The sequence below is a fragment of the Zea mays genome, chromosome 5 (assembly GCF_902167145.1).
Source record: "Zea mays cultivar B73 chromosome 5, Zm-B73-REFERENCE-NAM-5.0, whole genome shotgun sequence".
Classification (NCBI taxonomy): Eukaryota; Viridiplantae; Streptophyta; class Magnoliopsida; order Poales; family Poaceae; genus Zea; species Zea mays.
In genome coordinates this window covers 198,847,952-198,874,999 of record NC_050100.1, presented here as the reverse complement: position 1 = coordinate 198,874,999, position 27,048 = coordinate 198,847,952, and positions in this window count along the sequence as shown.

Here is a 27,048-nt window from a genome sequence, read left to right as displayed (position 1 = left end):
TTCTCTCTCTCTCCCTCTCCCTCCTCTTCTTCCCCCCGCGCGCGCCCTCCCTCTCCCCTGCCCGCGCCCGACCCCATCCCCGCCACTGCCCGGCGCGGCGGCGCCCCTGCCCGCCCCTCCCCGTGGCGGCGCTCGGCCCCGCCCGGCCTCCCTCCCCGGCGGCGCTCGGCCTCCCCGCTCGGCCCCTCCCCGCGGCGGCGCTCGGCCCCCCGCCCGGCCTCCCTCCCCGGCGGCGCTCGGCCCCCGCCCGGCCTCCCCTCGCGGCGGCGCCCGCCCCTGCCCCGGCCCCTGCGCGTGGCGCTCGCCCGCCCCGCCCCTCGGCCCGGCCGGCCATGGTGGCTCGGCGCCCTCCCGCGGCGCGGCAAGCCTCGCTCGCCCGCGCGCCCCCGGCCCCGGCTCGGCCGCCCGTTCCCCGTCCCGGCCTCGCCCGACCGTATCTTCGCTCGCCCGCGCTTGCGGTGATTATTTGTTAATTAGCGTGTTGCGTAGCGCGCTTCGCCGCGCGACGGATTTGTCTAAAATTCAGATTCTATCATGTGTTGTGTCGTGCGCTTCGTCGCGCGACGATCCATTTTGTTTCAGGTTGTTTAAGGTGTAACGCCGCGTGTGTATTCACGCGACGTTCCACTTTGGACTCAGTTTAGTCGACGTCTGCCGTCGTGCGCTTCGTCGCGCGACGCTTAGCGTCTCCTCGTAACTAAGGCGAAGTGTCTCTTTGCGTGCTCGGTCGTGCGACGAGTCGTTAACTTTAATTTTAGAGAGCTTTGTCGCGCGTCTCGCCGCGCGACCATCCTTTTATTTATCTCCACCTGCTTATAATAATTAGACATGAAACATGACTTTACTTTACGCTAAACATAGTGTCTACATTAAATTTCCTTCCATTAAGCGAGTGGTTAATTTATAATCATGTAACGTGATCGTTTCTCGACTGTCTTTTCCTCTTTCTCTCTTAACCGTACTCGCGAGCCCGCGTGGAACGTCTGTTTACTTATTGCATTCTATTGTATGGTGTACTGTTCTTTTGTATTAAATGTGTGGATGTATGTATGTTTGCGCTCGCATAGAGAACGATCCGGTTGAAGAGCCCGAGGAACTCGCAGGAGAAGCCCCTGAGCAGCAGTCGGTTGGTGGAGGCAAGTGTCCCTTGACCTATCTCTGTCCTATTCATTCTTTAATTCACCTCCCGCTTTACACATTTATGCCTAAGGATTGACTAGCTTTTGTGATCCATGTCCTTGTTCACCTATTTGGGTTGGATTATTACTGTTTAGCTTTATGCTATTGCTTAACTCTAATCAATGAACATGATGAGAATATCTATGATACGCTGTTTTCCCCTCTCTTATTATGATGTTATACTTGTGGTCATCAAGAGGGCTCGAGCGGTTTCTCGAGTGCCTCTTCGTAAGGACCTGTTCTATGGATGACCGCCCGGGAAAACAGTGCAACCATGAGGGTGGAATGGGGTGCCCTTAGCTGAATAATTAGAGGATCCGGGGTGTAGTTCACTTAGCCGTCGTGCCGTCAATGGGGCTCGGTGTATGCGGCTCGCTCTGCCAAGTTTGGGTTCGCCCCTTGGGGAGGAGTGCGGTGCATTTAGGAAACCTAACGGGTGGCTACAGCCCCGGGGAATCTTTGTAAAGGCTACGTAGTGAAACCCTGCCTATTCACCTTGGTAGTGTTTAAGGGTTTGATCGGCCCGAGGCAAGAGGGAATCACGGCTTGTGGATAAAGTGCACAACCTCTGCAGAGTGTTTGAAAACTGATATATCAGCCGTGCTCGCGGTTATGAGCGGCCAAGGGAGCTCCAGTGATTAGTGGTACTTGATCAGAGATACTTTGGTACAGGTGGTTATGAGATTGATGGTTTCGGTTATGACTATGGTGCTGGTAAGTGGTATTCTTTCCGTTTGGAAAGGGTACATCGGGTTAATAACTTGGGTTAATGCTAAAACTTGGCTTTCTATTAGTAAATAATAATCTGACCAACTAAAAGCAACTGCTTGACTTATCCCCACATACAGCTAGTCCACTACAGCCAAACAGGATACTTGCTGAGTATGTTGATGTGTACTCACCCTTGCCCTACACACCAACCCCCCCATCCCCAGGTTGTCAGCATTGCAACCACTGCTCAGGCGAAGATGAAGCTATGGAAGGAGACTTCCAGGAGTTCCAAGATTACGACGAGTTCTAGGTGTGGGTTAGCGGCAACCCCCAGTCGGCTGTCTGTGAAGGCCGCGGTTATCTACGTTTCTTTTCCGCACTTTGATTTATTGTAAGAACTATATGGACGTCTCAGACGTATGATGTAATCGACTATTTCCCTTATTAATACTATTTTGAGCACTGTGTGATGATGTCCATGTTATGTAACTGCTGTGTACGTGAATAACTGATCCTGGCACGTACATGGTTCGCATTCGGTTTGCCTTCTAAAACCGGGTGTGACACACTGCATGGTACAAAGACCGGCCTGGCCCCATCAAAAAAATACGCATGCGACATCCGGTCGTCCTCTCTGGGGATGTGATCCCGCAGCAACATCGAGCTAGAGCGTGCTGATAACGTGTTGAGAACTACGTCACCACGAATCACCAGATCCGCTCCCTTCCCACCCGTCAGCAGTAAAGGCGCGAGAAACTGTAGAGAACCTATCTCCCTTCCTAGAAGCACGACATAGTAGACCCATGATATAGGGTTGGGCCTCTGGCCTCTTTCTCTTCTCTGTCTTATGATGGGGTGTACAAGTTCCTTATATAGAGATGTGAGACCCCTCAGAGGCAAAGCCGGTATTTGCCCACATAACCTTAATTAGGTTTACTTTGTTGAGAACTACGTTACCACGGATCACCATATCCACTCCCTTCCCTCCCGTCAGTAGTAGAGGCGCAAGAAGCTGTAGAGTACTCGTCTCCCTTCCCATAAGCACGACACAAGAAATACACGAGACAAATGATATAGGGTTGGGCCTCTGGCCTCTTTCTGATCTCTATCATGAAGGGGTGTACAGGTTCCTTATATAGAGATGTGAGACCCCTCAGGGGCAAAGTTGGTATTTGCCCACATAACCCTAACTAGGGTTACTTAACACTCCCCTTGAGCGAATACCGCGACCAGCACATGCCTCTCTAAAACTCCCAAAAATCCAGTGGGAAAATATGGAGAAAGAGTACATGGTGACGCAAATTGCATTTGCACTTTGTTGCCTCATTAAAAACCTTATGTGAGAAACTTCAGAAAAACTCACTAAGGAAAAAGAGTACATCAAATGTCGTCAGGACAAATTTCGATCTTCTGGATCAGGATTCCATCGAATCTTCTACAAGGGCTAAATTTAGAAATATGCTCCCCTGATCCTTACAAAATCGTATCAATATGAAAAAACATCTTCTTCTGGAAGTATACGCACATAGAGATTTAGCAAACGGGTTGCATACTGTTGCAAGGATTATATCAGGAACTTCACCTCTACTCACTTCTAGGATATACGAGGTAAGTACACGTATCAACATAAACAAGCCACTATTACTGATGGTGTTTGATCGACTGGATCTTTATATTTGATAGAAACTTCCATAAAGGTTCACATATTAATCATCAAGCTGATTCCTTCAGGGCATAGAATATGACATTTATTGTCTCACGATTGTGATCAATATAAGCATTCACTCCCCCTGACGATGACATCTGTCAAAGTCGTTATCCCTCATAAATCAAGCATATTCTTCAAGATATATGTCTCATTGTTCATCTGGAATAACGAGAATGGATGAGGTTGGGGTGCTAAAATTTTCTATCTTACACCATAATTTATACATAGTTGTGCAAAGCAAGTAACATGTCCTTCTATAGGACTTTAGGGGATAATATAGTTGCAATAGTACATATTCTAAATATGACACATCGCTACAGGCGTTCATTCATTACAACTTCTTTGATGGTGTAATAAAAGTCCATCAAAGATCATAATCCATCAGGGATTTTACATCGATCAGATACATCGTTATAGTCTGTCATTCTGGTACAATGGGGATATTTTTCCAGTAACACCTAAACCTTATAGGTTTCTGCCATCAGGGCTTTAGAGGATACCGTAATTCCACATATAGTGGAAAATACCATGAGTAAAGATCATGGAATGCACATGTGCTTATTCGGTGAACTTCAAGTCCTTTGGTTCCTCATCCTATTCCTTTTCGGGTCTGTATGGGTCTTTATCCCTTTATAGGGATTATCAAACTTTGGTGTTTAACACAGACTTTATTTCTTCTGGAAAGGTTCCATCAAGGAACTATAATCTCATCTAGGATATATACTCTCTACATAGGAGAGTGCTCATTCGTCAGGATTGTATTATTCGGTACGAGATTTATATGTTGCATATTTATAAATCAAAGATATGAATCCTCATAGGATCTCATGATGGATCTTCAGAATCCTATTAACTGCATATTTTAATTCATGCCATTTGCCAGATATATTACATAGCGGAACAGTGTTTATTCAACACATATGTGGGGTGGGTCTCTCACAAGACCACTTGAATCATCACATTCACCACACATTATGCGATTATTGGTTCAAGTTCGCGACTTTAATTTTGCGATTATTAGTTCAGCCTCGATTGCATTTATCAATGACCCGATAAGAGAGCTTCAAGCACTCATGCCTAGGGCTTTGTTTGGGATCCCATTGCAATCTATAAAGGCAAGATAGGTGTCGATATATTTGTCTCCCACATTTAATAATGATCTTCGTCATTTTCCAAAACGAAAGATTCATTGTTCCGTATTCCTAGCACAATGATATTGCGCACATTGCTAAGAATTTCATCATCAAGATGAACCTCTTCGTGAGGTAAATCACCATCAGGGTGAATTCATGGAGGAGAGTTATTACAGACCACATGAATCTGCAACTAGAACATATGCTTTGACTAAGGCTGATGGATCATATTCGCAGGTGTCCCTGAGAATAGATCAAATGGGAACAAGTCAAATGTGGATATGATATTAATCCCGAGTATATCCACATCTACATCAGGTAGAAGCATTCAAACCAATATGGTTACTCCTCAACGATTTCTGGCAAACTCCATATTCACAGGAGTACACACTAAACGACATGTTCAGTTTGGCTTTTGTGCGTTTAAAATAAAATATTGAGGCATTACACTATATGGGAATTCCTCCCCCTAATGCCGAGATGTTCTAAAAGCATACAAATAAAATCCCCAACCACAATCATCCAGTTGTGGCCAGTGTATGCTATTGCTTGTGGTGATATGTTTGGGAAATCTTACGCACATTACAGATAGGGGTTTTATGCAGTGAGCTTTGGACTTAGATTAATGTAGTGGCATGAATACTACATATTTGTCATTCATCGTGAAGGATTAGTCTCAACTTCCAGCAAGACACGCAACAACAAGTTGCTTTGTGGTTACAATTCTGCAAACTTACTATTATTGTTACCAAATGCACAATCAATCATTAAGATTTAGACTGATATGCGCAACGCTATTTTATCCATAAGGGTCCTTCAGGGGATCATGCATACCATTCATCATTTGGAGTAAGTACGAGCAAGTATGTAGTTGACTTCAGATCAACAAGTAAAATGACCATCGGAGTCTAGCGCTCACAAGGACATTCACTGGTTACATTGTGCTTTCAAGCACATAGGAAAATGTGTGCGTAGATAATGGTAGTAAAGTGCACGACATCAGACCAATGCTGCCAAGCAGAGATTTTTATATGCAGAGATGTATAGTCCAACTCGTTTTATTATTGCCCATGGTTTACCTAATTGCTCATACCGATCTGAAATTGGGTATCAATTTTTGCAACATTTTTAGGTATTATAATTTTGAGAGAGAATTTATAACAATAGTTAAAAATTTGTGGTGCTGCCAGCAGGGCAAATATTTCTTCTCATATTATATATCAATTTGTTCTATAAAGCATTATTTCGATCTCTTCATTGTTCGGCAAAAAGAGAAGCTTTGGAATAGAACAGACAAGGCCAAGAATTCATTTTATCTGAAAAAATCACCATATAACTAGCTTTTGATGAAGAAAATGATGATAATTGCTTGACAAGAACAAAACAAGACCGATATCCGTCTAGGACCAGGCTTCAATAACAGATAGTACTACTCTCATATGAAGAAGTCATCATGACTAGGGACAATATAACATGTCTCGATAAGATCTTCATATTTCTGTCACAAATTACCATCACCAATAGCTTAGTGGTCAAGGATTATGGATCTTCCGGCGCTAAGGACCAATGACAGATTAATGCCCAATTTCGCTTAAAACTCTATGGTGATGTGGGATTTCAAGGCTATTTTCTACTCTTCTTACTCTTGGTAGACCAGAGATAGATTATGGTAAGCATTTCGAAGGGTGGAATCCAATGTAGTTCTGCTACATAAACTCCAGATATATGTCCATTCAGGACTGGCCTTCATCATTTGGCTTAAAAGTATACTATACCAATCAAAGGACTATGCCAAGTCAATTCAGTGATTATAAGTATTTACAATTCTGAGAGATGTATGCAACACAAGCATATAGGTCCTAGACAGGACGAGTAAAGTGGTTCAATGGGAACACACAATGGTTTTTCACACCAACATAGTGAAATTTTTCTCAGAGTAACCTTTCGATGTACTCGCAACTTCGTGTTGCTAGGGTACTAGTCATTAATCTCAAAGTTCACTTCATGTCGTTCAGCGACAAATAATAATGTGCCAACATCTGGTTGAGCAATGTGTGTCTGAGATTTCTAGCCTGTATTCATTTGGTAAGGTCTCTTTGCTTATGAACAGAATCCCAAGTTGTGATGTCTTTTATGCCAAAAAGGCTTTCAAGCATTATATTATATATCTTCAGGTTACTTCGGGTAAAATTTTATGCATGAGACGAGAGCAGAGAATTAATTTATCTGTGTTTCATATTTCAATTTAATTTCCTAGATATATAAGCACTATAGAGCTTGATATTGATATAGTTGATATGACCACTTGGCGATATATATAAATATATAATGCCACACAACACAAGCCAAACAAAAATGTTTACAAAGGTTGCGCGGCAATGTGACTTCAGGGGCTCAGATAACCATTATGTGAGTACAAGCTCCAACGTCAATGCGTGTGCGGCCATCAGGGCTACGGCAACACGGCAAGCCTCCGTAACAAGCGCAACAGACGCAGTTGTGACTCGATAGTCGGGTACAAGACAAGTCCACACAGCGTGCGCAACAGACGCATTTGTGGCTCGATGATTACGACAGACGAACAGTGCCTACAGGGCATACAAAAATACGCGACTTGGCGATGGCGGTCCGACTCAACGGGAGTGGTCCGATTAAATAAGAGTGCGACATAGCAATCACATGACGCAGCCAAGTTCGTACGACACAAATATTGCGTCGTGTTGCTAGGGCGCAGCCAATGCCAAAACTCAGCCGATTAATAACACAATCTTATCGGTGTGTCCGAGTATCCACTATACAATTTAATCGCTCGATGTGAGTCTAAAATCTCAACGCATCATAAATATTTAGAGCGATACAAAAATACACAGCATAACCCTCATATGCATTTTAATATTTTCTGCTAATTATCTACTACGAGAAATAAAGCATAAAAATAGTACTATAATTAATGCATAAGCATAAGCAGATCGCAGATCAGGTGCATGGAGTCATTTTCACATATTCAAACATGTGTTTTTCTACTGATTAATTACTGCGGAAAATAATTAATCATAATATAAAACATGCTTTATTTTATTTGTTATTTGTAACATGAAATAAATAGAATAAATAATATGAAGCATGTATATAAATTAAGGTTATTTGAAAGTTGATTAATTCAACCAGAATTTATGGGAGAAAAAAATCTCTACTATGTCCATGGAATTTGGGGCATAGGGCATGACATCAATCAGAGTTCATATGTACATAGTACGTGTACATTCAAGCAATGTGGTGGGATCCACGCCTCATATGCATGCCATGCATAACGTGGCTGCGGCGTGCGTGTGCCTAGTCAAAGTCTCTGCCATGCACAAAACGTCCCACGATCCCATCCTGCCATGCACATGCAAACGATTTAACCTTTTCAGCTAAAAATGCGCCAGGCCCGGTCAACATGCATTGGCAAGCGCTTTGACTAGCCACTCGCCTCCATGCAGTCAAAAGGAGACCCAAGAACGACGCCCCGTCAACATGCATTGGCACCACGCGGGCGTTTCCAGCGCGACAAGGGCGTGGGCAATCCATCGGACGACGACGCGTGCCCCGCGGCCGTGCGCAGCTTGGCACTCCCCAGAGCGGCGACGTGTGGCCTAGCATGCCCACCAGCGGTGGTGAGCAGAGGTCGGTTGGCCCACTCGAGTGCTGGAGTGATGTATGGACCTCCGTCTCGGCGGACGCGGCTGCTGGCGCGCCTTTCGGTGCGGGCACGGGCACAACACCATGACAACAATGGCAGTTCATCACGCATGGATCACAGCTCGTGCACAACAAAAGATTAAAAACAGTAAACATATCGTTCCATTACGTAGAGGAAAAATCGAAGCCTGTCGCGTAGGACAGTTCGGCTAGGCCAGATGACCTGTCGGCTTGATGTAGAGTTGATGCAGATCTGATCCACAGCAACGTCGCGGTAGAGCGTGCTGATAACGTGTTGAGAACTATGTTAACTTGGATCACCAGATCCGCTCCCTTCCCTCCCGTCAGCAGTAGAGGCGCAAGAAGCTAAAGAGTACCTGTCTCCCTTCCCATAAGCATGACACAGGAAACACACGAGACAAATGATATAGAGTTGGGTCTCTGTCTCTCTGACCTCTTTCTGATCTCTATCATATGAAGGAATGTACATGTTTTTTATATAAAGATGTGAGACCCCTCAAGAGTGTTAGCGGTACTACATCTTCTGCTACTGGGACCATTGTGGCGCAACGGGTTAGCAGGCCGACCAAGAAATCTACAAAGGTGTATGGGCCGGATTGGGTGAATGGGCTGCAGCTGTGCTCGCTTTGCGAATAAGTAGAACGAGAGTTTCCTGGTGAAGGGCATGTAAGAATTATTCACTACAACTTCTTCTCCAAGTTCTACTGCTCGTCCGCCGCCACTCTTCTTCCTCTTTACCCTCTGCTACTCCTAATCATCCTCTGCTACTCTTAATTGCTGTTCTCTTCTACTGCTACCTTGTAACCATACCGAGTTGTTAACAGTGGTATCAGATTCAACGATCCTTGGCCGATCCTCGCGTTCTCGCGCTGGATCCTTCTGGTGTTCATTCCCATTTCACTCGTTTTCGTCGTCAGCAAGTTCTCATGAATCCAGATACTCAGATCATCTTGGACGAGATCGCTCGCCGATTCGCTGATCATGATGCCAAATGGGATCGGCGCGCGTCGGAGCAAGAATCTCGCTGGGAGGCGGCGTTCTCTGATTTTGCCAAAAACCAGAGCGATCGTGTCGGGGCGCTCGAGAAAGCCTCCAGTGCGTTCGACGAATGGCGTGTGGGGATGGAAGGCGCCGTGGATGATCTGCGCTTGGAGGTGGGCAAGATTGAGCATCATTGGGAGCGGGCTGTCATGGACAAACCGACCTCCATGGTTGGGGTACTCGCGCCTTCCCCTGCGGCTCCCGAGCACACAACCGCCGGATCTCCTACCAACTCGCCCCATGGGCACCACGTCGAACTTCATTCCCGAGAGGATGAGTTTGGGTCGGTCACCACCCTTATTCATCCCCCGGTCAAGGGTATGTGCCAGTCCTTGCCTTCGGTTCTCCCAATTCCTCGAATTGAGTCGAAACCAATTGAGATGTCTAGTGCACGTTTGGAACAAGCGCCTGCGGGTGGTTTTGGCGGGGCTGTTCGGGGTCGTTTGCCTCAATTGAATTTTCCATCATTTGACGGGGAAAATCCTAAATTATGGATCCGTCGGGCGCATGATTATTTTGATATGTATAGCGTCGAACCCCATTTATGGATCAAGGTGGCTTCAATGCACCTGTTGGGAGCTGCGGGTCGTTGGTTTTCTTCCTTGGATGATAGGGATCAGGATCTGCCATGGTCTGAATTTTGTCAAACTTTGCTAGAACGATTTGGAAAAGATGAGTATGAACTTTTCATTCGTAAACTGTTCAAGGTTAGGCAGCTCAACACGGTATCTGATTATGTGGAGCAGTTTACGTCCATTGTTCATAATCTTCGTGCATATGGTCGGCGTATGGACCCCATGTACTTTGTGCAACGCTTTGTGGACGGGTTACGTGAGGATATTCGTGCTGTTGTTTTTGTCCAACGACCCACTTCCTTGGATACTGCTGCCGTTCTCGCATTGTTGCAGGAGGAAGTTGCTGGCACCACGAGGCGGATGGAGGTTCGTCGGTCGGATGCCGTGCCGAGCAGGCTGTTTGGCAAGGGACCATTGCCACTTCCCTTGCCTCCACGACCAGCGCAGCAAGTGACGGTGACTGAAGACAACAAACGTGTTGAGGTTCCTCGTCAGCGTGGGATGGATGACAAGTTGGCTGCATTACATGCTTACAGGCGAGCAAAGGGATTGTGTCAGCGTTGTGCGGAGAAATGGTCGCGAGATCATCAGTGTCCGCCGACTGTGCAGCTTCAAGCATTGCAGGAAGTCTGGGATTTATATCAGTGTGAAGATGATGATAGTTTCACCCCACCGGAAACGGCTCATTCTGGGGAGGAGCAGTTATTTCTCGCTGTTTCAGTAGCTGCAGTTCAGGGCAGAGAGTCTTCTCATACTATGAAATTCAGTGGCATAATTCAAGGAAAAGAGGTATTGATTTTAATTGATTCCGGTAGCTCTCATTCGTTTGTCTCAAATACATTGGCAGTTCAGCTTACTGGCGTGTTACCCATGACGCGTCCAGTTTCTGTTCAAGTAGCAGACGGTGGGCGTATCCATTGCTCACAACAATTGTTGGCAACTCAGTGGTCTGTGCAACAGTGTGTGTTTACAACGGATTTTCGTGTGCTGGATATCTCTACATATGACTTAATTGTGGGTATGGATTGGTTATCAGCACATAGTCCCATGAAAGTACATTGGTTACAAAAGTGGATGAATATACCATACCAGGGCTCTTCGGTATTGTTACATGGGTTATCTGCAAGTGTTCCACCTGGGTCTGTTGTCGAGGTATTTGTAGTACAGTCTGTGCCTCCTTTTGCAGAGCTGGGGTTGCCTGAGTCCTTTATAAATTTATTGAAGGAGTTTGCCGTTGTGTTTGCTCCTCCTACTGGGCTGCCTCCATCACGGGATTGTGATCATGCGATTCCTTTGGTACTAGGTGCTACACCTTTTCAAGTTAGGCCCTATCGCTATCCTCCAGCCATTAAAGATGAAATTGAAAATCAGATTGTTGTTATGCTACAGTCAGGCATTATTAAACCCAGTACCAGCCCCTTTTCTTCTTCTGTCTTGCTGGTCAAGAAGAAGGATCAGTCGTGGCGTTTTTGTGTGGATTTTAGACATTTAAATGCTATCACAGTCAAGTCCACCTATCCAGTTCCAGTGATTGAAGAATTACTTGATGAGCTTGGCCATGCTTCTTGGTTCACAAGCTTGGATTTAACAGCCGGATATCATCAAATTCTTCTTCAATCAGCAGATACACATAAACGGCATTTCAAATCCATTCTGGCCACTACGAGTTCAAGGTGATGGCGTTTGGATTAACTGGAGCACCGGCTACATTTCAACGAACTATGAATGTTACCCTAGCCCCTTGCTTCGTAGTTGTGTGCTAGTCTTTTTCGATGACATTCTCATTTATAGTGAGGATTTTGAGCAGCACCTAAACCATGTGAGGCTTGTGTTGGAGTTGCTTCTCAAAGACAGTTGGCAAATCAAGCTGTCCAAATGCTCTTTTGCCCAGAATCAGTTGACTTATTTGGGACACGTGATATCTGCATCAGGTGTTGCCACAGATCCAGCTAAGATCCAAGCCGTGGCTAATTGGTCTTCTCCTACTTCCATTAAGGATCTACGGAGTTTCTTAGGCCTAGCAGGTTATTATAGGCGTTTTGTCAGAAATTTTGGATTACTTGCAAAACCCCTGACCTCTTTATTGAAAAAAGGGACAGTGTTCGTATGGACAGCAGCTCATGAATCGATGTTTCAGGCATTGAAAACAGCCCTGGTGTCTGCCCCAGTGTTGGCATTACCTGATTTTTCCAAGCCATTTTGCCTTGAGACAGATGCAAGTAAACTGGGCATTGGTGCTGTGTTAATGCAGGATGGGCACCCCATTGCATATTTGAGTAAGGCTCTTGGTCCTAAATCTCAGGGGTTGTCCACTTATGAGAAGGAATACCTAGCCATCTTGACTGTTGTTGATCACTGGCGCCACTACCTGCAGTTGAAAGAATTCAAGATCTTTACGGACCATCGCAGTCTTGCTCACCTTAACGAACACAGACTGCACACCCCGTGGCAGAAGAAGATGTTTACTAGACTATTGGGGCTGCAATATCGCATTGTTTTTAAAAAAGGGAGTGATAATAGTGCAGCCGATGCCTTATCTCGCCATCCGAATGTGGAGTCTTCCTGTTTGGCAATATCTTCGTGTACTCCTAAATGGGTGGCAGAGATCGCAGATTCTTATTCGCAAGATTCCGCGACTACTGATATAATCGCTAAACTTGTTGTTGATGCCTCGGCGGTGCCCAACTTTTCTTGGCAAGATGGGCTGTTGCGTTACAAAAACAGAATCTGGGTCGGTCCTTCATCTGAACTTCAGCATAAACTTTTGACTGCTTTTCATTCGTCCGCAGTTGGTGGTCATTCTGGCATTCGAGTTACGTATGCTCGTATTAAGCATCTGTTTGCATGGAAAGGGTTGAAGCAGGCAGTCCAAGATTTTGTCCGTCAATGTGTCATTTGCCAGCAAGCCAAATCTGACTGTTCACGGTTGCCAGGACTGTTACAACCATTGCCAGTTCCAACATCTTTGTGGCAGATAATTTATATGGATTTCATCGTGGCGTTGCCCAAATCTCAAACTTATACATGTATTCTGGTGGTCGTAGATGTCTTTACCAAATATGCAAATTTCTTGCCATTGAAACACCCATTCACTGCACTGTCAGTAGCTCGTCTATTTCATGATCAGATCTATAAGCATCATGGCCTTCCACAGTCGATTATTTCTGATCGTGACAGTGTATTTCTCAGTCATCTCTGGCAAGAGTTGTTTCGTTTGGCTGATGTGAAGTTGTGTATGAGCTCCGCCTACCATCCGCAGTCAGACGGTCAAACCGAAAGAGTTAATCAATGTGTGGAGACATTTCTGCGTTGTTTTGTTCATGCGTGCCCAAAGCAGTGGAGTAAGTGGTTATCTGTTGCTCAGTTTTGGTTTAACTCCTCCCCACATTCAGCTACTGGTCTTTCACCTTACGAAGCTCTGTATGGGTGCCAGCCACGTTAGTTTGGCATCTCAGAGAAGGACAATATTCAGTCCACTGATTTGGCGTCGTGGTTGCATGAGAGGCAATTGATGTCCGAACTGATCCGACAACATTTGGAACGGGCTAAACTCAGAATGAAGAAGCAGGCCGACAAAGGTCGTTCTGAACGGGAGTTTGCAGTTGGCGACTGGGTGTTCCTCAAGCTCCAGCCATATGTGCAGTCGTCCCTGGCAGTTCGTGCTCATCAGAAGCTGGCATTCAAATTCTTCGGGCCTTTTCAAGTACTACAACGTATTGGTTCCGTGGCATATAAGTTGCAGCTGCCTGATTCCTCTCACATTCACCCAGTCTTTCATGTTTCTCAGCTTAAAAAGGCTCTGGGTAGTGGGTTCAATGTTTCACCGGCATTGCCTACTGATGCTTATGGTTTCAGTGTCCCTGGCAAAATTTTGAAACGTCGTACTGTCATGAGAGGGAACAATGCTTGTGATCAAGTTTTGGTGCAATGGTCGTTCATGTCAGCTGAATTGGCCACTTGGGAGGATGTGCATGAATTGAAGCAACAATTTCCAAAGGCCGCTGTTTGGGGGCAATCAGTGTTTTCAGCAAGGGGGACTGTTAGCGGTACTACATCTTCTGCTACTGGGACCATTGTGGCACAACGGGTTAGCAGGCCGACCAAGAAATCTACAAAGGTGTATGGGCCGGATTGGGTGAATGGGCTGCAGCTGTGCTCGCTTTGCGAATAAGTAGAACGAGAGTTGCCTGGTGAAGGGCATGTAAGAATTATTCACTACAACTTTTTCTCCAAGTTCTACTGCTCGTCCGCCGCCACTCTTCTTCCTCTTTACCCTCTGCTACTCCTAATCGTCCTCTGCTACTCTTAATTGTTGTTCTCTTCTACTGCTACCTTGTATCCATACCGAGTTGTTAACAAAGAACAAAGTTAGTATTTATTGAGAACTACGTCACCACGGATCACCAGATCCGCTCCCTTCCCTCCCGTCAGCAGTAGAGGCGCAAGAAGCTGTAGAAAACTCGTCTCCCTTCCCATAAGCACGACAGAGGAAACACACGAGACACTGGATATAGGGTTGGGCCTCTGGCTTCTTTCTAATCTCTATTCCATATGAGGGGTACATGTTCTATATATAGAGACGTGATTGCCCTCAGGGGCATATTCGGTATTTGCCCACATAACCCTTCATTAGGGTTTCTCAACACTCCCCCTTGGGCGAATACCGCGACCAACACATGCCTCATTAAAACTCCCAAAAAACCCAGTGGGAAAATATGGAGAAAGAGCGCATGGTGACGCATATTGCATTTGCACTTTGTTGCCTCGTTAAAAACCTCATGTGAGAAACTTCAGGAAAACTCACCAAGGAAAAAGAGTACAACAACTGTCATCAGGACATATTTCGATCTTGTATATCTAAATTCAATTGAATCTTCTATAAAGGCTAACTTTAGAAATGTGCTCCCCCTGATCCTTGCAAAACCGTATCAATAAGGCAAAACATCTTCTTCTGGAAGTATATGCATATAAAGATTTAGCAAACGGATTGCATATCCTTGCAAGGACTATTTCAGGAACTTTACCTCTACTCACTTCTAGGATGTACGAGGTAAGTGCACGTATCAATATAAATAAGCCACCTTGATTGATGGTGTTCGATCGACTGGATCTATATATTTGATAGAAAGTTTCATAAAGGTTCACATATTGATCATCAAGCTCACGCCTTCAGGGCATAGAATATGACATTTATTGTCTCACGATTGTGATCAATATAAGCATTCGCTCCCCCTGACGATGACATCTGTCAAAGTCGTTATCCCTCATAACTCAAGCATATTCTTCAAGATATATGTCTCATTGTTCATCTGGAACAACGAGAATGGATGAGGTTGGGGTGCTATCATTTTCTATCTTACACCACAATTTATACATAGTTGTGCAAAGCAAATAACATGTCCTTCAATAAGACTTAGGGGATAATATAGTTGCAATAGTACATATTCTAAATATGACACATCGCTCGAGGCGTTCATCCATTGCAACATCTATGATGGTGTAACAAAAGTCCATATAAGATCGTAATCCATCAGGGATTTTTCATCGATCAGATACATCGTTACAGTCTGTCATTCTGGCACAATGGGGATATTTTGCCAGTAACACCTAAACCTTATAGGTTTCTGCCATCAGGGCTTTAGAGGATACCGTAATTCCACATCTAGTGGAAAATACCATGAGTAAGATCGTGGAATGCACATGTGCTTATTCGGTGAACTTCAAGTCCTTTGGTACCTCATCTTATTCCTTTCCGGGTCTGTATGGGTCTTTATCCCTTTATAGGGGTTATCAAACTTTGGTGTTCAACACAGACTTTGTTTCTTCTGGATAGGTTCCATCTGGGAACGATGATCTCAACTAGGAGATATTCTCCCTACATAGGAGAGTGATCATTCATCAGGAATGTATTATTCGGTATGAGATTTATATGTTGCATATTTATAATTCAAGAATATGAGTCCTCCTTGGATCTCATGATGGATCTTCTGAATCCTATTAACTGCATAGTTTAATTCATGCCATTTGCCAGATATATTACATAGCGGAACAGTGTTTATTCAACACATACGTGGGATGGGTCTCTCACAAGACCACTTGAACCATCGCATTCACCACACATTATTTCAATAGTGCCCATAAATGTCCGAAATTCAAGCTCGTGACTTTCATTTTGCGATTATTGGTTCAGCCTCGATTGCATTTATCATTGACCCGATAAGAGAGCTTCAAGCACTCATGCCTAGGACTTTGTTTTGGATCCCTTTGCAATCTATAGAGGCAAGATAGGTGTCGACACATTTGTCTCCCACATTTAATAATGATCTCCGTCATTTCCCAAAACGAAAGATTCATTGTTCTATATTCCCAGCACAATGATATTGCGCGCATTGCTAGGAACTTCATCATCAAGATGAACATCTTCGTGAGGCAAATCACCAGCAGGGCGAGTTCATCGGAGGAGAGTTATTACAGACCACGTGAATCTGCAATCAGAACATATGCTTTGACTAAGACCAATGGATCATATTCGCAGGCGTCCCCGAGAATAGATCAAATGTCAATAAGTCAAATGTGGATATTATATTAATCCCGGGTATATCCACATCTACATCAGGTAGAAGCATTCAGACCAATATGGTTACTCCTCAACAATTTCTGGCAAGCTCCATATACACAGGAGTACACACCGAACGACATATTCAGTTTGACTTTTGTGCGTTTAATAGAATATTGAGGCATTACACTATATGGGCATTCCTCCCTCTAATGCCGAGATGTTCTAAAAACATACATATAAAATCCCCAACCACAATCATCCAGTTGTGTGCAATGTATGCTATTGTGGTGATTTATTTGGGAAATCTTACGCACATTACAGATAGGGGTTTTATGCAGTGAGCATTGGACTTAGATTAATGTAGTGGTATGAATACTACATATTTGTCCTTCAACATGAAGGGTTAGTCTCAACATCAAGCGAGACACGCAACAACAAGTTGCTTCATGGTTACAATTCTGCAAACTTATTGTTATTATCACCAAATATACAGTCAATCATCAGGATTTAGACTTATACGCGCAACAATATGTTAGCCATAAAAACAAAATACTTTAGGGCTCATGCACACCATTTGTCATTTGGAGCAAGTAGTTGACTTCAGATCAACAAGGACAATGACCATCAGGTCTAGCGCTCACAAGAACATTCATTGGTTGCATTGTGCTTTCAAGCACATAGGAGAATTTGCGCATATACAATGGCGGTAAAGTGCACGGCATCAGGCCAATGCTGCCAAGCAGAGATTTTTATATGCAAAGATGTATAGTCCAGCTCGTTTTTATCATTGCCCATGGGTTACCCATTTACTCATACCATTTTGAAATTGGGTATCGATTTATGCAACATTTTTAGGTATAATAATTTGGAGAGAAAACTTATAACAATAGTTAATTATGTGGTGTTGCCAGCAGGGCAAACATTTCTCCTCATATTATATACCAAATTGTTCTATATAGCATTATTTCGATCTCTTCATATTGTTCAGCAAAAAGAGAAGCTTTAGAACAGACAAGGCCAAGAATTCATTTTATCCGGGAAAAATCACCATATAACCAGCTTTTGATGAAGCAAATGATGATAACTGCTTGGTAAGAACGAAACAATACTGGTATACGCCTAGGATCCATCTTCAACAACAGATATTACTGCTCTCATACGAAGAAATTATCAGGAGTAGAGAGGATACAACAAGACTCTACAAGATCTTTATATTTCTATCACAAATTATCATCACTAGTAGTCTAGTGGTCAAGACATATGACTCTTTTGGCTCCGAGGACCAATGACATGTTAATGTCTAATTTAGCTTCAAGCTCTGTGGTGATGTGGGATTTTATAGTTATTTGTCTACTCTTCTCACTTCTAGTAGATCGGATATAGATTATGGTAAGCATGCCAAGGGGTGGAATACAATGTAGTTCTGCTACATAAACCCCAGACATATGTATATTCGGAGTCGACCTTTACCATTTGGTTTATAGTATATACCATACCAGTCAAAGGACTATCCTAAGTCAATTCAACGGCTATAAGTATTTAAATTCTGAGAGATGTATGCAACACAAGCATAGAGGTCCTAGATAGGCCGAGTAAAGTGGTTCGACGAGAACACACAATGTTTTTTTACACCAACGTTGTGAAAACATTCTCAGAATTATCTTTCGATGTACTCGCAACTTCGTGTTGCTAAGGTACTAGCCATTTATCTCAAAGTTCGCTTCATGCCGTTCAGCGACAAAGAGCAATGTGCCAACATCTGGTTGAGCAATGTATGACTGAGATTCTAGCATTTATTCATCTAACAAGGTCTTATTGCTTACTAATAAAATCCCAATTTGTGATGTTTTCTGTGCCAAAAAGGCTTTCATGCATTAATATTGAATTTCTTCAGGTTACTTCGGGTAAAACTTTATGCACGAGGAGAGAGCAGAGATTTAACTTATCTGTGTTTCATTGTATTTCAATTTAATTTCCCAGATTTCCAAGCATTATAGAGCTTGATATAGTTGTTATGGCCACTTGGCGATATATAAATATATAATGCCACACAACACAGTCAAATAAAATATAGGGCTAAACTAAATTGTTTACGAAGGTTGCGTATAATGTGACTTTAGGGGGCTTGAACAACCCACCACAATTCACGCGAGTACAAGTTCTAGCGTACCTGGCGTCAACGCGTGTGTGGCCATCTGGGCTACAACAACACAACAAGCTTTCGTAACAAGCGCAACAGGCGCAATTGTGACTCAATAGTCGGGGTACATGACAAGTCCATAAAACATGTGCAATAGGCACAATTGTGGCTCGATGATCACAACAGACAAACAATGCCTACAGGGCGTGCGAAAAATACGTGACTCGATGATGGCGGTCCAACTCAACGAGAGTGGTCCGATTAAGCGAGAGTGCGACATAGCAATCAAATGACGCAGCCAAGTTCGTACGACACAAATATTGTGTCGTGTTGCCAGGGCGCAGCCAGTGCTCAGCCAATGCCATAACTCGATCGATTAATAACGTAGTCTGATCGACGTGTCTGAGTACCCACTATACAATTTAATCGCTCAACGTGAGTCCAAAAGCTCAACACATCATAAATATTTAGAGCGATTCACGTATACATCATATAGTCTTTACATGCATTTTAATAATTTTCTGCTAATTATTTACTATGAGAAATAAAAGCAGAAAAAAATCAAAATTAATGCATGAACATAACACATCAGCTATAAAATATGTTTATCCATATTTAAGCATATGTTTTTTCTAATTAATTATTTGCGACAGGAAATAATTAATTTAAAAAGAAATCACAACATAAAATATGCTTTATTCAATTCGTTACGTGCAATTAAATTGAATAAATAATATAGAGTATGCATATATATTAATATTGTACCAAAGTTTATTAATTCAGCAAAAAAATTATAGAAAAACTATAAAAAATCTCACTCCCGAGAAAACCAGATCAACGAGATCCGTCCTTTGACAAGCTAGCTTCCGCAATTTTTCTTTATTAGTGTAGCCACATGCACTTAAGGATTTTTCATTTCCTTTTTTTTCTATTCACTCACTCGACCGCAAATGATGCGGAGTGGCGGAGAGAGAGTGCTAGCCATCCGCTAGTCCTTTTGTTCATCACACTTTTTTTTAACCGCACTTCACCTATGGCCGCAACTCTAGCAGATGGGCACTTGATGGCTGCATGCATGCTTGTCCTTTATCCTTGTACTATGCGTATGCAGTACAGAAACGTCTTCTCACTTCTGGCGGAGGAAACGGTCAAAAAAAGGCGCTACCAGATCCCCAAGTAACCGAAACGGTGGAATGGACATGCAAGCCACTTCCCGATGGTGCATGCGCTGCATTTGACCATATCACGTCACTTGAACGATCATAGAGCAGGAACAAGCAGAGCCGCCATGCATGCAAGGAACGGGTTGGCTGGCTGCTGCCGCCTAGGCTCAGATGACCGAGTCGTAGCTTGGGCTCTATGCCAGACCACAGATTTGCGATCGCCGCCTCTCGCGGACGCGCAAACTCCGCCGTGGCCACGCGCTAGCAAGCTTCTCCGGCACGGGCGTGACCTCAGCGCGGCGCGACTTCTAGCGCAGCGCGGCTGCGTGCTGCCGATGTGGGCTAGCTGCCGCTAGAGCGAGCGCTTCTGTCGCGGGCGTCGCACCACCACAGTCGCGGGCTTCGCACAACCACAGCGACGACGATAACAAGTTTGTCGCGCATGGATCGTAGGCTATGCATAATAGCATATCAAAAACAGTAAACATACCGCTCGACCGCGTAGAGGGAAAATCGAAGCCTGTCGCGTAGGACAGTTCGGCTAGGCCAGAGGACCTGCCGGTTTGACGGAGAGCTGATGCAGATCTGATCCCGCAGCAACGTCGAGGTAGAGCGTGCTGATAACGTATTGAGAACTACGTCACCATGGATCACCAGATCCGCTCCCTTCCCTCCCGTTAGCAGTAGAGGCGCAAGAAGCTGTAGAAAACTCGTCTCCCTTCTCATAAGCACGACAGAGGAAACACACGAGACACTGGATATAGGGTTGGGCCTCTGGCTTCTTTCTGATCTCTATTCCATATGAGGGGTACATGTTCTATATATAGAGATGTGAGACCCCTCAGGGGCAAAGCAGGTATTTGCCCACATAACCCTTCATTAGGGTTTCTCAACAGTATTTACCCACATATTAACTAGTATTACTTAACACGATCGACTGGGTGCCAGCGTCTCAACGGTGTTCGAAGTGCCGACCCCAACGAGCGAATCGCTCCGGCCCATTCCGTTCCGTTCCTAATAAAACCCGATCCACTGCTAGAGTAGAGGCTTAGGAGTAGTACTCGTGTCGTGAGCGCGTAGCGTAGGCCTGTTCAATTTTTCGTAAAATGTAGTAAAGCGCAGTGGATGGAGTTCCTCACAGCCCACCCACATTAGTATTTATCGGAGAAGGTAAAGATACTGAGGCCCGTGAGCAATAGGGCTAAACTGGATACCTAAACGCCGCTTTAGAAGCTCACTGGGCTAAATAGGTTCCTTAGAAGCCCATTAGTCTAGAAAAGTTGGATGCATCTGGTTGAGCCAGCCCACCCGTATACAAAGAGAAGCCGTCTATTTAAAACGTGTTTGGTTCAGTTTTTTAAACTAAATTCACTGTTAAAAACCTGTAATTGCAATCAAATGGGTACAACAAGTCAACAACAGAACAGGTTTCTAAATAGATTTCTGTAGTTTAATTCGAAATCACCACTACCCCAGATTTTCCAAATTTGTGCTATATATAGTGTCATCCGTATTACACGAAACTATCGTAAATTATTCGACCACGTATATTTTAGTTTTTCCACAACAATCATCTCGCATCAACTTCCTTACATCTCACACAGCTAGAATCAGTTTTTTCATGAATATACATCTGAACAAAATAGATCCTTAGTGCTCATGTGTTCTATCCCCCAAAGATCACAATCCATCCATCAGCCACATTGCTTTTTTCTATCTTAATGTGGATATTCAAAATATACCGTGATATTTTGTACAGATGATTATCCATGTTGGCTCATGGATATATTTTCATGCATGTTTATAATTTGAAGTTCAACTTGGTAATGAGAAAACCTTTGGTTTTTCAAACAGCAAGGGGCGAAAGGAACAAATCAATTCCCTAGACAAGGATCGCGCGAGGCAATGGGTCGTTATTCAAAGGGTAATAGAAACCGCACGACAAACACGAGACTTTGGGCTTGTGTTTGTGTAGGAGCAGATGCAGACGTCTAGTCGGTGCGGGTGCCATAGTATATATTTGTAGTATCTTTGTACATCTGGTGCTCCAGTTTAAAAAACCGGTACACAGATGGCACAGATGACGCGTTTGTTGTCAGCGATGGCAAAAGAAACGTTCTTGTTTAAAATCACGTCCCGAACCATCAATGTACATAATATTATAACAAAAGTAACGTGAAGAAATTAAAGTGCCGCGATCCAAACAAGGATCTGTTTCGGCGAACGATCGAGGGAAGGAGGACGGAGCGGCGGAGGCGGGAGCCCCGACCGGCCGACCCCGAGCGTGCAGAGCACTAGGGGCCGATGTGCGCACGCGCCGTCCGCCACTACTCCACGGACTTCCTCTCCCCTGTGATCCTGTCCAGTCCATGGCTACTCTCAGGAACGTACGTACGGCAGCACGTAAATTTTTTGGTCGTGCAGCCAGCTACCATTAACTTTTTTCATGGAGTCATGGTGATAGGAGACCTGGCGTCTCATCAGCCGAAGAAGCTACCGGTCGAGCCCCTGGCACGATAAGTGCGCTCTCCTACCTGCGAATCTGCGATGCGATCCACGACGACCATCCGTTCCACAGGCACAGGGTGCGGCGCCCGCTTTTGCTTTGCTTTCACCGGCCGGTCGTAATAAAAAAAAAACTGCACGATGCGGAAGGCGACTTCACCGCATAAGTAGGTTGGGCTATGCTAGTTTGCTTTCCTTTCCCTTCTACCTGTGCTGCTGATAGAGCAGTTTAGGTGATGACCTAATTCCTCCATTAGCGGCAGATTTTTTTTCCACCGCAAGCAGGTTGTTTTTAATAGCCAAGATACCTTTTTCGTGGAATGCAGAAAAAATGTTAAAAAGGCGTACGTGCTTGCAAAAATGAGCAGGGCAGATGTTCCCTTCTAACAAGTGCCCATCGGAGCTTCCCGATGCCTGTCGTGGCCGACGGCGCTCGACAGTTTTCAGGGCAGCTACAAGTCAAACGACGCCTGCCATCGTCGTAAGTCAATCAACTGAGAAATGGTAGTTGCCTAGTAGTACTACTACTAGTTTGCATTTTGCAACATGCATGGCCGCCGGCGGTGGTGGTTGACATGCTTGAAGAGGTTGGTGAAAGAGGATTGATAGGAGGGCAGGCAGACAGTGCAGGAATTCCTTCGAGGGGTTCGGTCCTTGTCTCCCCCACGCACCCTGAGGTCAGCCAGGGCCCGGGCCCCGGGGTGTTTGACAACCGTACACGTCAAGGGTGCAGTGGTGGCTACGAGGTGCGGCACCAAGGAATGTCCCACCTACCACCACGGTCTTTTTCCAAAAGATGGTCTATGCGAAGATTGTAAAACGGGAGCCGTCCAGTTCTTCGAGCTATACGGCGGTCTAGTTTCTGTTCTGCGTACGGAGAAGCAAAGCAATATTTAGACGCAAATTAGGCATCAGATCGATCACCCATGGTATAGAGCTTCCTGGAAACATCTGGGGTGCTTCAGCGAGCCTTTCCTTATTGCCAGCGCAGGATCTGGCTATCCTGTGTGTGCGCGCGAGCAATGCAAGGTCACACTCAGCTCACACGTACGGTGCTGCGTCCTACACAGTGAGTGTTCTGTTCATCAAGGCGCCCGCGCGCGATCGAGTACGCCGCGCGCCACATCGCACGCGGGCACGCCGCCGCCGCCGCTCAGGACGAGCCCACCGCTACGAGGCTCAGGCTACTTAGTGGTCGGAGGGGGAGATTAGATGGAGGAGCGCCGGCGCACAAGCAATATAGAGGACTCACGAGTGTCGGCGTGCGTGGAAATTTTTTTTTATATGTGATTGGATATAATAGTATACAAAATAGGGTAGGATTTAAAACTAAAGTTTCATTACACATATAAGAATAAGATACGGTGAGTTATGTATTCTCTTTTATCAAAGCATTACTCCCTCCGTTTTTTTAGTTGTCGCTTGATAGTTTGCACTATCCAGCGACAACTAAAAACAAACAGATAAAGTATAAAATAGCAAACAAGTAAACGTTATGCAACATGTGCTAATTAGCTACAATACTGATTTAATGCACATCGTATGAACTCAACAACCAACACTCATATATAGGTATAGCCATGCTAGGCTTCAGCGATGCCCAAAGGGCGCATGAGCCACTTCATACCATTTAATGGTGTCATGGCCACTCATTATATGATGACTGCTCTTAAGAGAAACTCAATAGTACTTTTATCATATCTAGACCTAAATAATAGTCTAAAAATGTTGTTTTCTTCCTCGCTGTTTCACTAAAATGGAGGATTGAAAAAGAAATAATACCAAATGAATTGATATAGGTACTTAGGACAGAATGGAGGTATGGTGGTGGTCATACCTTACCATACCAGGTGTTACGCCCCTGATTTCTAGCGAGCGTCGCTAATAGGTGCCAGTAGCCTCATTTTGGGTCTAGCTAACTAGCCCAACCAAATAATTAAACATGCAAAACTGGCTTTCCTGAAGCCTGGTTAGTAGTTGACCACACAAACCAAACATGGTGAGGTTGAAAATTGATGAGTAAAATCTTGTCCCGACACGTCCGGTTTTCACATTTAACTCATCTAGTTTTGATTTTCTAGAAAATCCGTGTTCGAGACGAGTTATAGGTTGAGGATCAGCAAGACGAAAATGGAGGAGGCTCTACCCCGATCAGATTCTCGGGAACACATATATGGTTGTGGGATGATTCTGGATTTAATCGGATACATGGCCATGATCTCGTGCGCCACCGGATGTCACACGGGTCATGGCACTCAGAGAGAGTGTAAATCTGCTACAGTTGGCCTTTGTACGCAGCGGACCTGCCCGATGAGCCATCAAATAGCATAATGGACATACATGGCACTCAAGAGACATGTTCAGTTTTTTCCGTTCATTTTCATCGCTAGCATTGACCACCACTAATCTTGAATCCGTAATGGACATACATGGCTCGGCTCGGCTCGCTACAGGAACGACCCCAAAAAGCGAGCTCGGCTCGCACGAGGCTGGCGAGCCGCTCCGAGCTCAAGCCGACTCGCGAGCCTCAAGCTTATTTTCCAGCCCTAGCCATGACAAATGTGGTCCTCCTTTAGGCATTGTTGCTCCTCTATCAGTCACATAAAAGAGAGAAGATTTCAAGTACAAAAGGGTACCTTCCTGCTGTCTTTCTAAAGGATCCCGTTTAATTTCACTGAATCGTCACAATTCTAAAAACCCTCGCCCCTCATCCTGGCAATTACATATTGTCACATCTACCCCGATAGCTTTAACTACTTTCTTAGGCTCATCGAGGATTAAATCCAGGATCACAAAGAAGATGGCCTATAATGATCTGGTGAGCGAGTCGAGTGAGTGCGTGGGCTCGTCGCTCTCCTCTTTTTCCCGGCATGATAGAGAGGCGTCGATTGAAACACTTGTGCGCTTACCAAATCACATTTGGTTACACGCATATAAATGCTTTGGACAAGACGGACGCTCTGTCTGATAAGATATCACAGGAGGAGCCAACAACACTCGCGGCCTTTTTCCTGCGTGTCAACAAATAATAAGCTGGGTGCACCGACGTGTCTACCGCTGGCCACTTCGCGAGGCTCCACGTAGGAGACGGCGACGGAGGTGGCATGCCATGTCAGCCGCGCGAGGAGTGTGGTACATGTGCCTGCTGTGTGGGTTCAGATTTGCTGGGATTAGGGCGGAGCCGTGGAGGATTAGACGATAAGGGGCAGACCTAATGTGCATCATCAAATGGGATTAGGGCGAAGCATGCATGTAGTAGTACTCTCCTAGTAAGTAGTGCGCCCGCCGAACTTGGAATTTTGTGAGGTTTTCGTGTCCAGAATAGGCTTGGCTTGGGTGGTTGACCTGACATGCATGAACAGGACACATGGTGACAACTGATAGCGTCGTTTTCCTTTCGGTGTATAACAGTTGACAACAACGGCAGTGGGAAATATTTGGTTTTGGCTGAGAACACACAACTTAGGGGGTGTTTGGGAACAAAGTTTTTCTGCAGTATTGAAGCAATACTATAGTATTGAGCAATATTGTGGTATTATATACTTTGAGATGTTTGGCAACTCATCTGAAATCTCTGTATACTAAACTGTAGTATTGTAAATACTGCACTTGTTTTGCAGTTTTGGAAACTTTGGTCTCAGCCAAAGTTTTTCTCTGTAAAGAGAGCGCCAGCTGGGTCTCGCTCTGACTGATTGGTCTCAACCAAAGTTTTTCCCAAACACCTTAATGTATTGGATACTGTTGTATACGAAAACTGAAGCATTGTAAACTGTAGTAATGTCATTACTAAAGTATACTTTAGTATTTGAAAAACTGCAGTTTGGAAAAACGGTGTTCCCAAATAGTGCCTTAATTTGCAGCAGCAGAAGCAACGTAACAGGAAAAACCAATTTTTTTGTGGGCTAAAATAATTAGTTTCTATCTCAGCTGACGAATCTAAAAGAACTTATTTAGAAATACATATGTTTTCTAATATAACTTTAAATCTAGTTTAGTTTAAAAAAAGTTTGACCGATAGGCATGCTATAAAAACCCTTATTTTTGAACAACGCGTGCACTTGGATAAAAAAAAATACTACTGTCTATACTCTATACTTGCTGGTGTCGACCAATTTCGCTGCTTGCTGCAGAAAGAAACATGACAAACGAGAAATGTCGCAAACGGAGCGGACGACATCGGAGTACTGCTTGTACGGTCGGTCCTGTTGCACGGCAACTGTCTAATCTGCCACTTCGTTGAGGCTATTGCAATGTCACTTTGCACGGCCACTGCACCCCTCGACGTCTAGTCATTCCGAACCAATCTGTAATTTCATGGACTCCACCACCACCAAAATTCAGGTTCCAGAACGAGCAATGAACAGTGGACTGATCACACAAACACACACAGACACAGCCACCTAGCATGATCCAAAGGAGGATGCCCCGCCACGAGCGATTCTGACATGCATAATCCGCCTGTCCCGGCTTCAGGTGACTCCTGACTAGGGAGTCCTTATCGGCCGTACGTTCATCCATATCCATTGGAGTGCTAGCCAAGCTATCCACCAGCACAACAGCATTGGGCATTGGCTGGCTCCGAACGGCGGAAGCCGGAAGCGGAACTGGTGGAGGACGAGAAAGTGCTGGGCA